The sequence below is a fragment of the Sapajus apella genome, unplaced genomic scaffold, assembly GCF_009761245.1.
Source record: "Sapajus apella isolate SASKATOON/1434 unplaced genomic scaffold, GSC_monkey_1.0 scaffold18, whole genome shotgun sequence".
Lineage (NCBI taxonomy): Eukaryota > Metazoa > Chordata > Mammalia > Primates > Cebidae > Sapajus > Sapajus apella.
Genome location: NW_022436958.1, coordinates 643959 through 657175, shown reverse-complemented (window position 1 = coordinate 657175; position 13217 = coordinate 643959).

Below are 13217 nucleotides of genomic sequence, written 5' to 3'. Positions count from 1 at the left end.
AGAGGATGTGGAGAAATAGGAACACTTTACATTGTTGGTGGGAATGTAAATTAGTTCAACCACTGTGGAAGACAGTGTGGCAATTCCTCAATGATCTAGAACTAGAAATACCATTTGACCCAGCAATCCCATTGCTGGACATATACCCAAAGGATTATAAATCATTCTACTATAAAGACACATGCACACATATGTTTATTGCAGCACTATTCACAATAGCAAAGACTTGGAACCAGCCAATATGCCCATCAATGATAGACAGGATAAAGAAAACATGGCACATATACACCATGGAATACTATGCAGCCATAAAAAAGGATGAGTTCATGTCCTTTGCAGGGACATGGATGAAGCTGAAAACCATCATTCTCAGCAAACTAACACAGGAACAGAAAACCAAACATGGCATGTTCTCATTCATAAGTAGGAGTTGAATAATGAGAACACATGGACACAGAGAGGGGGACATCACACACTGGGGCCTGTTGACAGGTGGGAGGTGAGGGGAGGGACAGCATTAAGAGAAATACCTGGCCAGGCATGGTGGCTCGTGCCTATAATCCCAGCACTTTGGGAGGCTTAGGCAGGCAGATCGCCTGAGGTCAAGATATCCAGACCATCCTGGCCCACATGGTGAAACCCCATCTCTACTAAAAATACAAAAATTAGCTTGGCATGGTGGCATGCACGTGTAGTCCCAGCTACTCAGGAGGCTGACGCAGGAGAATCACTTGAACCCGGGAGGCATAGGTTGCAGTGAGCCAAGATTGCACCACTGCACTCCAACCTGGAGACAGAGCAAGACTCCTTCTAAAAAAATAACAACAAAAAAAGAGAGAGAGATACATCATGTAGATGACACGTTGATGGACGCAGCAAACCACCATGGCACGTGTATACATGTGTAACAAACCTGCATGTACTGCACATATATCCCAGAACTTAAAGTATAATTTTTTAATGAATTTTTTTAAAAAACAGCTCTTACCTCCAAGGAAGGAGAAGAAGCCTGTGACAGACAGTGAGTAGACATCGTGATAGTGAGTCACACAGCAAGGAGACAGTGACATTCTCACACTGATTTTCTTTTTTTTTTTAACACAACACCCCTATGATATGGGTATTTTTATTACCATTTTAAACACTGGGAATTGAGGCTTTGGTTATTAATCAACAGAGCCAAGATTCAAATTCAGGGAAGAGCAGAAGGAAAGAAGCAGGGCTGGGAGAGAAGATGAAACTCAATTGAAACACTGTACATAAGACACTTTCTAGCAGGTCGAGACTTTGCAGACAGCTGTGATTATAATGTCAGTGAGCGTGAGGCAGAGATGTGACAACCAAGTGGAGAATACCCAGCTGCCTGCTGAAAATAAAAAATCTGAAGAAAAGTTAGGAGTTGCTGAGACAGCCAAAATTTTTAAAGGGCCCGAGGATGGATCCTGGGTGAACTCAGGATAAGTGGAAGGAAAATCAAGTCAGAAGAACCAGAAGCATTTACTAGCCCCAAAGCTGACAGTGTCAAGCAAAAAGGAGTCAAATGCAGCCAAAGGGTGCAACAGAAGGAGGCTCTGAAAAGAGTCACTGGATTTTGGAAATTGGGAGGCCACTGGAACCTTCAAAAGAGATGAAGAGTAGATGACAGAGAGGTAGGTTAGAGAGACTGTGGGCAGTGAGGCAGTAAGAACATCAGTGTAGAATCCCCATTCAGAGAGTTTCCCCAGGAAGGAATAAAGGAAATCAAATGCAATGATAGTTTAGGAGATAGGAAGATAAAAAGAATTAATATCCAGAAAGGGGGCGATGTAGAGGTTGAGTACCATTCCCAATTTCTTCACCTGCATGAGTTTGGGACTGTTTGTGTAAAGAGAACTTTCTGTCATTGCTGCTGTACCCAATTAGAAAACATCTCCTCATTTTTCATCCTACCAAATTCTATTAATTCTTCCTGGTCAGTATCTTTTGGATTTATCTTCCCTTTTCTGCCATACTATCTGAGAGCAGGTTTTTCTCCTGGACCTCTGTGTCATCCTGCAGGCTCACTTTCCCAAGCTTCCCACCCATTCCCATAACTTGAATCTGATACAGATTAACCTGCCGTAAAATCTAGTTTGCAAACGTGAAAATCACTCTATGGTGAAAGCTCCCCAATATGCATTGGTTCAAGTCAGAAACCTCCAAAAATGGAAGAAGTTTTATCAGGAGCCTCCATTCCTCAAAACCAGCTTTTCCTTAGACCCCTCCTATCCAACTTGACGGTCCCAAGACTGTCCTCAGCCCTCGCTGCACATTAGACTCATCAGAGAAGCTCTAAAAATGCCGAAGCCCAGGCTCATTCCAGAGATTCTTTCATTTGGTCTGCAGTGGGTCAAGGCAAGGGTATATTTTAAAAGCTCCCTTGTCAGTTATTTCCCATTTCTCTTTACCACTCTATAGGATACTCATAAACCCTGCTCTGAGCCTTTGCTCAGCAATGCTTTCCATGCCCGAGACACATTCCTTTTTCCTTTCTATGAATCTGAATGCCACATTTCCCAAAAGCCTAATACAGTCTGGCTTTTTTTAGGAAGTCTTTCCAGACCACCCTAGCCAGTAATTATCTTCCTCATCTAAATTCTGATAACTCTTACAGACGGCACTGCAAAATTCAGCCCTTAATTCAATCAACATGTGCCTTCAAGGAGTTTATGGTCATGGTTTGGTATGGTTTGGGGGATGTCTTTGAGGCACACAGGGTAGAGAGAGCTGCATGTAGAAGGGCGGGGCAGCATGGAGGCCCCAGCATAGCCAGGAAGTCCCCGGAGCTTCAGGCAGCCTGATATGGGTCTGGATCTGTAGTCAGTGTGAAGGTCAGGAAAAAGCTTGTATATCAGCAAAAGATTAGATCCTGTGGTTCTCAAACCCTATTAGTCCTGGAGCTCTGTTTCAAGGAAATCCTGCAGAAGAACAGCAGGTGGGTTCCCTCCACACCTCCCCCACCTGCTAGATATCCCCTCGTGGGTGTCACACAACTAGGACTTTGAAACCATTTGAAAACCACTGTCATAAGCCATCAAGCTTCTCAAAGGCAAAGACATAGGTTTTTCTATAACTATTTCATGTGAACTAATCTCAACTCTCCAATAGATTTACAACCCTTAAAGGCAAGAAACCTGCCTCTTATGTTTTTGCATCCCCTAGAGCACCTTGCCATTCTGGAGATGGAGTATAATAAAAAGTTAAAACACAAGCTTGAGCAAAGGAGGCTATCCACAGTCGGGAAGCATAGAAGACAGAATTTTCAAAGGGCTATTAATCATTTCAAGATTGATTTAACCATCTAAGCGGTACATGAGGAATAGAAGTGAGGTGACTTCCAAGAACTTGGAAATGCAGTTGCTCTTGAAGATACAGGTTGGTCAAATTCATGCAGAATGGCTGAAATTAGCTATTATTAAACTAACTTATAGTTAAGTAAGTGTGTGCCCAAAGAGTTTGGGAACACCTCAGATTCCTTTCAAGGTGACAAGATTGAAATGAAATTGGATTTCACCAGTGGAAAATGAATCAGCTGTTTTGTGTACTGCCTAGAGAAGTTCTGTAGAAATGGAAAGAGAGGAGCACACAGAAAAGGGGAAACCACAGGGTCGGGAGTTTGGCTGTGTTTACCCATGACTTCCAGGGGAAAGAGAGACCACTAGGTGGACAGAAGCCCCAGAAGCAGGGGCGTGGACCCCGCTGTGAGGGTCTAACAGAGACCTGCATCTGCCAAGGCATATGGCTGCAAACTCAGCAACTGACTCAAGAAAACAGGTGGGAATAGGGGGTAGGCGGATGCTCTGATGGGTGGAGCAGTATGGAAAAGCACAGAGGATCAATGCATGGTCTGGAAACCAGGTTCCAAACTGACGAAAACCGGAAGGTCTTGGTCACAGAAGTTATTGCTCAGCTTCACCTGGGTGCTCTTCCCAGCATAAACAAACTCCAACTACTCAAGCTGAGGTCACATGCCTACCTCTCAGAGGAAGGCTCTGTTAGGAGGAGGCTTCCACCTTCATCAGAGGAGGGTATATATTGGAACAACCTGTCCCAAAACCTGAACACGATGGGAGAGACAAAGATCCCTAAAAGGGAGCTGGGGTGCCGTTGGGAAGTGGGAAAAGTCACTGGGTAGTCAATATCCACAACACAGTCTGAGGAACTCCAGGGCTGTTCTCTGCCTTTGTCCTGACCCTGTGCTCACCTGGCCACCTTTCCACTTCCAATCCACCTTCCCTGTGCTGGGGCAGAGGGTTCTTCCCTGACTGCAGATGTAAACTTTTCATTCCAAAAGAAGAAAGATCCCTGCTAAGTTAGCAGGATTGTCAATCAGCTAGGATCATGTTTACCTCAAGGCAGATCTCCTGAGTCAGGTCTTGGGACACGCAAGGGTGGAAGCCAGTCTCTGACAGACAGCTGGCCTCACCCATGAGCTCCACCTGGCCGCACGTCCCTCCACGCCGCAGCAGTGGTAGGCCCCACACAGCCAGTCTGGATCCAGAAATTTGCTACGAGGTTGACTTTCTTTGAATATACTTCGTGAATTTCCACTTTCATCCATATGAAATTAAAAATCTATCTACAAAATTTTTATTACAAAATAATGACTTTTCCAATCATTTCTGGGCCATCTACTGCTACTCGAGTGATTTGCCCATTGTGTAACGGAGATTGGCTCCCTGTTGTATCATAGTCATAAGCTTGAGGAAGTCAGTCCCACCAATATGCTTCTCAGGCAGGAATAAATGGGCCAATGGCAGCGGGTCAGGCTGCTGAGACTTCAGAGTCAGATATACTAAAGCTGCCATGGTAATATTTATCCTTTGGATCATAGCTAGAGTGAAAGGTCTTTTAACAAACCCTTGGTTTGGTTTCCTTATTTTTCAGATGAGGAAACTGAAGCCCAGAAAGGGGAAGTGACTTGCTCAAAGTTATCCAGCTCATAAGTGGAAAAACTAAGAAAACCTGATGTCATCCATCCTTTCCATTACATCATTACACTGTCTTTAAAAAAGAAATTTCATCAACTTTCCGGGTCTTTTAAAATTAGTGAGTGCTCTCATCACTGACCCTTCATATCCAAACAGTTGTTGATGCTACATTTGCTTCAATATGATACTCAGTAAAAAGCTAATAATTAGCAAGCTCAAGAATTGTGTTGCCCTGATAATTCACATTTCTGGTAATCTACTAAAAAGGAATGGGTAGGCAAGACCATTTTTAGAAATACTTCATTACAAACATTCCTAAGTTGTGTGTGTGTGTGTACATGTATGTGTGCCGTGTGTGTCAAATAAAAAAAGTAATTTTCCACTTCAGTAAATATCATCAATGCCAAAAGCAGCCTCTGAAATGAGGGCACCATCAAATCACATTTCTGCTGCATCACCTTGAGCAAGTTCCTTAACTTATTTGAAGGTCAGTTTCCTCTTCTATGAAATAAATAACCTACCTCAGCATGTTGTTTTAATTAGCTAATCCACAGAAAACATTTGGCACAGTGTTTGGCCAATAGCAAGCCCTTGAGTTTTTTAAGTTCTTAAGTTACATTAACATAATGAAACCTTTGGTGTTTGCTTTTTCACAAGGCCCTAAGAACACCTCCCCTGTGTTTCAAGGTATAGCACTGGTTCTCAAACTTGGCTTGTTTCGAATCACCTGGGGAGTTTTAAAAAGTGCAGATGCCAAGGATACGCTGCTGAAGATTCTGATACAATTAGCTTAAGGTGCACTTGGGACTTTTGCCCCATTGGATAAAGGTCCCAGGAAACCTTGTATGCAGTGAAGTTTGAGAATCACTGATCTACAAAAGTGAACCTATAACCAGAGAACAGGCAAGACAGGAACCATCAAGCAGTCAACCTTATCGTCACTGCAATATCACTCCATCTCCCTACCTCATTAAGATCACACTGAGAAAGAACCTGCAGCTGCAGCACCCTGTCCCAGAGATCTTGAGGCTTCTCATTCCAAAATATTTAAGATAAAAGAAGCCAGACACAGCCGTTCATATATGTAATCCCAGCACTTTGGGAAGCCAAGGCAGGAGGATCTCGAGGTCTGGAGTTTGAGACCAGCCTGAGCAATGTGATGACATCCTGTCTCTACAAAAAAAAATTAAACATTAGCTGAGCATGGTGGTGCATGCCTGTGATCCCAGCTACTCAGCAGGCTGAGGTAGGAGAGCTGTTTGGGTCCAGGAGTTCAAGGTTACATGGAGCTATGGTCGTGCCACTGTGCTCCAGCTTGCGTGACAGAGTGAGATCCTGTCTCAAAGAAAAAAAAAGAGAGAGACAGAGAGATTAGATTAAAATTGAACTAATTTCAGACTTTACCTGGTAGCTGATTTTTGTGGGGGCCAGGGAGGTGGAGGGGATGTCAAATCCTTTCCTATTTTTTCCTACAAAAAGAGCACCTTGGAAAAAACAAACCCAACTCACCAAAAGTACAGAGATGATGGTCCTGGAAATTAAGGGAGTCATTGTTTTATTTGCAATATGGAGTAATGGGTTCTTATTTATTCCTATTTTTTTTTCTACCTGGTAGCGAGGCCTTGAGTTTGGTGGCATTTTAACAAGACACAAGAGAATCAGAGAAAGCTTTTGATTGGTGCTGGACTTCTTTTCCAGGCTGGCTGGGACAAAGGGGAATCAGGCATGTGATCTCCTTTTCCAGCTAATTTCACAGAAGACCTGGAAGAGGAAGGCACCCTGGAGAGTCCCTGAGAGGGTTCCCACTGGCCCAGATTTCACCCTTTTGCTGGCCTGGCCTGAAGGATCCCAGCATGCTGCCACCAGGCCGTTGCAGCTGTTCACGTGCCCCAGTTTGGGGAAGTGAGGCTTGGGAAAGCAACGGCACAGGAGCATAGTTTGCCCCACATCAACGGAATTTTGCTCTGAGAGCTGGCTTCTTCCTCTCAGTGTGCTGGTCCTGGCAAGTCCCATCACAAGCCAGCCTTCCCGAAGAGGAACGCCTTAGGCAACCCTAAGCTCCAGCCCCTCAGCTTCCCCTTTCTTTCCTAGTTCCCTTGCAAAGATGGCCCCAGGCCCCTGCTTCCCAGCAGCTCCAAGATGATGGGAATCTGAAGGATGGCAGAACAGAGGTGGGACCAATGGCCTGAAGCCAGCAGGAGGTTGGTTTCAGTCTAAAGTTAACAATAACTTCCCAAAAGTCCCATTTGAGGACAGCATCAGAGGTTAGAGATCCACATCAGGGCAGGTGTTTACACAGGGCCATAGGAAAGTCATAGAAGAGATTCTGAAACCAGATGAAGTTTGACCAGTTGTTCTCAGAGACCCTGTCCCCACCAGAAAGTACACGTCTATGAATCTTCTAGTTAGCGTAAATTCACCAAGACAACAATAGGAGTAAGAAATCATTTTCTTACTGTTTTAAACTTGTAAATATGAAACATTTGAACCATACTGACATATAGAGAAAATAACATACTAGATCTGTAGAAGCCCATCACCAAAATGAAGCATGTTTTGCCATATTGGCCTTAGGTTGATCTCTTTCTCTCTCTCTCTCTCTTTCTTTCTCTCTTTCTCTCTCTTTGCTCTCATCTTCAAAGAAAAATACAGATACAACTAAAGCTCTCTGTCTTCATCCTTTCCCCTCCTTCTCCAAAGATAACTATTAACCTGAAGTTGGCTTGTATCATTCCCATGTGTTTTTATTTTTAAATAAATATAAATGTATTAATAAAAATCATTGTTTACATTTTAGTATGAATTGCATCTATATATGTGTATACATGTATGTAGCATATACCTGTCCTTTTACAACCAACTTTTTCATTCAATATTGTTTTAAAGTTTATATATGTTGACAGAAACTTGGTCTCATATATTTCTATTAACTGCTACATAGTATATTCAATTCTACTACCACGTTCCATAAACCACAGCTTGTGGGCTATGTAATCAGCCCTCTTTCATGTGTGTACATATGTTGTGTGTAGACATGTACATATACCTATATGTATCTATATATATACATACAAATACAAATCTGTATACCTGTATGATGGTTTCTCCAGGCTGTATATCCAGGAGCAGAATTGCTATTTCATAGCAGAAATGCATCTTTGACTTCAATAGATATTGCCAAATTGTTCTCCAAAGTGACTGTACCAATTTACACTCCCACCAGGGAGTTCCCTTACGGCCACATCTCACCATCCCCGTTGTCATCACACTTAATTAATTTTTACTAATCTGGTATATGTGAATGGTATTTCATTGTTTCAATTTGCATTTCCCTTATCATGGGGAAGCAGTTATCATTTTGAGCAAAAAAAAAAAAAAAAAGAGTCTAATCCCTCCCCATCCCACACACACACACTCTCTGGAGGCAGGATGCATGGGAGTGGGAATGAGCCCAGACAGTGAGGTTCCAGAGACCCAGGGCTGGAGCAAGAATTTTGCACCTCCAGGTCAAGCACAGATTAAAGTCAGAACAGAAGGCTGACTTCCAAAAGAACAGACCAAGGAGCTGCCAATGAGAAGTGGCCAAGACCCGGGATAGTAGCAGCTTGCATAGAGCCAGAACCCCGAAATCGCAGAGGTAGACAAGAGCAAAACACACTGGAGTCAATGGGAAATGGTCCAAGTTATTTCCTAAATAACAAAGGCAGTTGTTTGCAGCTGGCAGCTGGAGAGAACAAGATTGAGGTTGGAGCAGCTGAGCAGAAAGGAAGGGAGAATAACAAGTGCTAAGGTCCCAGAAGCCCAGCCTGCCACTGTCATTTCCTGGGCCGTCATTACTCTCCACTGTGGATCCTGAGTGCCCTAAGTAACTCTCCATAGGTTCTGCCAAACAAAGCCCCTCAGGTCAACAGGCCATCAAATATGGGCCACACTTGGGACTGAAAGTTTGGGGTTTTCATTTCTTAAGAGCAAACAACAGTCAAAGCACTGCAGTGGGTAAATGACTTATTTTTGGCAAACTGTTTCTCCTTCTGGTGGCTTCTTTTCAAAACATGTTTTGGAAACATTTAACAGTCCTTCCCATAGCACTGCTTCTCAGGGAAGTTAAACAAAGCCAGATTGACCGACTGACTTCAAGGCATGTGTGCTAAAATATGCCTCCTATATTAAAGATATTAGAGCTTTCTGGGAATAACTCATTTCCTTGGGGGGCACCAGAGGGTGTGGGAATCCCATATATCTCCATGCTCTTTTACCAAGCTAAAGTCTGAGAAGCAGAGGCATCTGTCAATGTGTGTGACAGATACGGTCTTCTTAATAGGGACAGAAAACCACTCTAACCTCAGTGGGTCCACAGTTTCAAAGCCAACTTTCCCTTTGGCTCCCTTTTCTAAGGACAATAGTCAAGGAAGTTTCTAGAGAGATAAACATAAAAGTGTGTTATGGCATCTTGGGTGACTAAGAAACCAAGACCCTGAGGCCTCCTTTCCCTGATTTGATACCATGCTAATATAAAGTAGGATGAAGCCCTCAGTTAAAAATAGACTGTATTTAATAAAACTCTAGAAACATAGAGTGTCTGGAATTATTCTGCAAACCCAAGCTGTGTGAGGGCCAATTCTCACTATTCTGACCTTTTTAAGATAAAATACAACAAAGATATATGACATTTCTGATGACTATTGAATAACAAGGTTATGCATGACAGTACTGGTCATTTCTAATTCCTCTTGGCATTGGAATCTATCATTGAATATGTTTGTCTTTAAAGTAAGTTTTAGAGACAATTTATTCATGCATTTGCCCACCCCCCACCCCCACCCCATCACACACACACACACACACACACACACACACACACACACACACATAATAACATCATGTTTATATAAGAACATAAGAACATCAGTTATGTCCTCTGGGATACCCAAGTGCCACAGAGCCATTTCACTCAAGATTCTCAGTTGAGCATCTGCTATGAATTGATTAGAAGAGGCTACAAGTAGGTCAGGGTCAGAGGGTACAGCTCACAAAGCATCACAGATGGTTCAAATGAAGAGCCTTTAATGAATGGACCCCTAATAGAGGTGTGGGCCAGGTTGAGGAAACAGAACAAGAATGGTGAAGCACCCAGGGCCAACCACCAGTGGGAAGCCACAGCCACACCAAGACTGAAGGGACATGAGAAGGAAATAGTGTTACTGGAGCCCAGTTGAAGCTGCAGTCCTGAAGGATGGCTGCCTAGTGGGAACTGAGGTGATGGAGGGACACAGCTAATGTCAGAGACCCAGGACAGAGAAATATGCCAACCTCTCTTTCCTCCCACCCTCACATCTCCTGCTGGGTTCCCCCATTTGTTAAACCCAACTGGAAGCCAGCTGGCAAAGAAGGCTGAGTGACACAATCCTTAGGTGTCAGCCCCCACTGGCCACAGAGCAGGGTGGGGAAGAGAGAGAGTAAATCAGGAGCTGGAAGGTGCTGGGGGCACCCAATGACTAGCATGGTGGCTCACCTCCCATCCCACTGTGCTTCCCATTTGAATCAGCTGCATCCCTCCGTCACAAGGCACACACAGCAAACTCAGCACAAATCCGCTCTTGATCTCTTGATCAAATAGCTCATAAATCCTCCTGATCCAGGGTCGGTCTTCACATTTCTTAGGAGAAAGATAATCCAATTCAGAGTCATTTAATTAAAGAGTCAATCAGCCCAGGCGCATTGGCTCATCACTGTAATCCCAGCTCTTTGGGAGGCCGAGGTGGGCGGATCTCCTGAGGTCAAAAGTTCAAGACCAGCTTGGCCAACATGGCAAAATCCCATTTCTACTAAAAAATACAAAAAGTAGCCAGGCATGGTGGTGGGTGCCTGTAATCCCAGCTACTTGGGAGGCTGAGGCAGGGAGACTTGTTTGAACTCTGGAGGCAGAAGTTGCGGTGAGCTGAGATTGCGCCATTGCACTCCAGCCTGGGCGACAGAGTGAGACTCTATCTCAAAAAAAAAAAGAGTCAATTAAACAACAGTTTCCCTTATAACTTGAATAAGGTCATATCCAATTAGGCAGGCAAGGACCCATACTAGGCTCAAGCAGCAAATTCCATTTTCCCAGACCAATTTGCTACTGGTTTTCAGCAGAGAAGAGAGGGCTCTCTGTTCATTTTATGGAGAAATGGCTTTGGCTAGGCACCAGGCAATTACCACTGATGGGAATATGGCCAGCACTCAGCCCTTACCAAGTATAGGCACTGTTCCACAGGCTTGGAGTGTATGCTGGTTGTTCCCCACTTGCTGAGGCATGAGATCGAGGGTGAAAGGGGGAGGTGGGGTGCTGACTCCTCTGCTCCCCTGGCTGTGTTGGCAGTGGCTGCCTGCCTCTCCCTGTGCCCACAGCCCCTCCATCTAAGGGTCCCTCTCCAAGGGCTACAGTTCTCCCTGAGTTTTGAGAAAGCACTCCTTCTGCTTGCCCTTTAAGATCTGAGATGATAACGAGCTTCTCTTGCAGGTTTCTCCATCCCTTGTTGGTTCTCAAACCCTACCCACACCTCTGTAGATTGTCTTTTCATTAATCCTCTCCTCCATTATCCCTTTCCATGTGTAATCTGCTTCCGGGGGTTCCCTGGCTGATTCGATGTACATAAGTAACCAGGTTAATGACGCTGAAGCTCCCGAGTAGGGCGCCACCTTCACAAGTGCCCCGTGGAAACTGATGCTGGCAAGGATGTGTCCGTTTCCTCCAGGGACATAGTGATCTAATCTGCCTTCCACAAAGAAGCAGCATAACTTCATCCTGCATAGTCTTTTCAAAAAAGGAGTAGGAAACCCAGAAATAGGCTGAGCAGTCACTATCTTGAGAGAGTATTTGGTGTTCAGAGAAAAACACCAGCTTTGGGATCAGGCTTCCAGTCACCCAGACCCCAGCTCCCCTACCTACCACTAGCTGATACCAGACAAGTTACTGCTCTGGGCCTCAATAGCTTAGTCTGTTAAATGGGATAAAAGATATCTAGTCTACAGGGTTATTAAAAGGTAACAAATTTTAAATGCCTGGTCCAGAGTATGTCTTTAATAAATCAAAATTCTCTCTCCCCACGTTCTTTAAAGCTTCCATTGTTTTCTCTTGGGTCCTGGTCTTGCCTTTGGGTCTCAGAATCCTCCTGCTGTTCTCCTCCTTGACATGAGTTGAGTTCACTTTACCCATCCATCTGGAATCCTTGAGTCCCAAGGGCTTCACTCTTAGACTGTAATGGGAGGATAGGTTTCTCAATGATTCTAGGTACCAGCGATTTTCTTGTGATGTAACACACGTGCTCACACACACACACACACGAGCATACACACACTTGAGCACACACATGGAAACCTGATGCAGGACAAGCTCATTCCCACTTATGACTCATGCTTCCATTCAGATAATAGTAATTGGTCTCTAGAGAATATTATGGGGGATAAAATGGCAGGGAGAACAAATGGGTCAGGATGAGAATCCTTTTTGGAAATAATAGTCACTAAGGGCCTAGGGAGCTGACGCCTGGCTTAGCTATAATTTAGCAGGTATTTCTTCCAAGGCAATTTTGAATTGGTGCCCAGTTCTTTGTGGAAAATTCAAGAGAGTTGTCAACTAGTTCAGTCATGACCATGGGGTGGAACCAGTCCGTGCTTCCTCTTCTAGTGATTAGATCTGAAATGATGAAGCCTGTGAAATTCCAGTTTGGAGTTCTGCAACAAGCCGTCGCCAGCCTTTAGGAAAACATTTCAGGCAGAGATTCTCAAATTTTCATTCACATCAGAATCACATTCCTAGAATCATAATCATATGCTGCATCTAATAATATTATAATTGCCCTTGCATTTTTAAGAAGCTCCCCAGATGATTCTCATGAATATTAAAAACTGATAACAAACGATGCTAAGGGACTTGAAGAAGAGCTGTCCCATCCCCTCAGTGCACCTGCCAGATGAATTACAGAAAGGCGATCTGTCACTGGTGAACACACCCGTGCACGTTGCCACTGGCCGATTAGTAAGGCAGCAGCAGGGATGACCCAAGGGACATTTCTCTCTGGCTTTCAAAAGAAGCTTCTCTCTGACTTGTTTCTTGCAAAAGATTTGGCAGACACATTCAATACAAACTTCCCATATAATAAAACTTCTGGTGAACAGCTGATGAAGTGTCTTGCTTGGTAAATGAAGAAAGTAGAGAGAAATATAGGCAGAAAAGTGGGCCTCAATTTAAAAAGTGAGGGAGCAATTCTGGGTGAGACAGAGCATGAG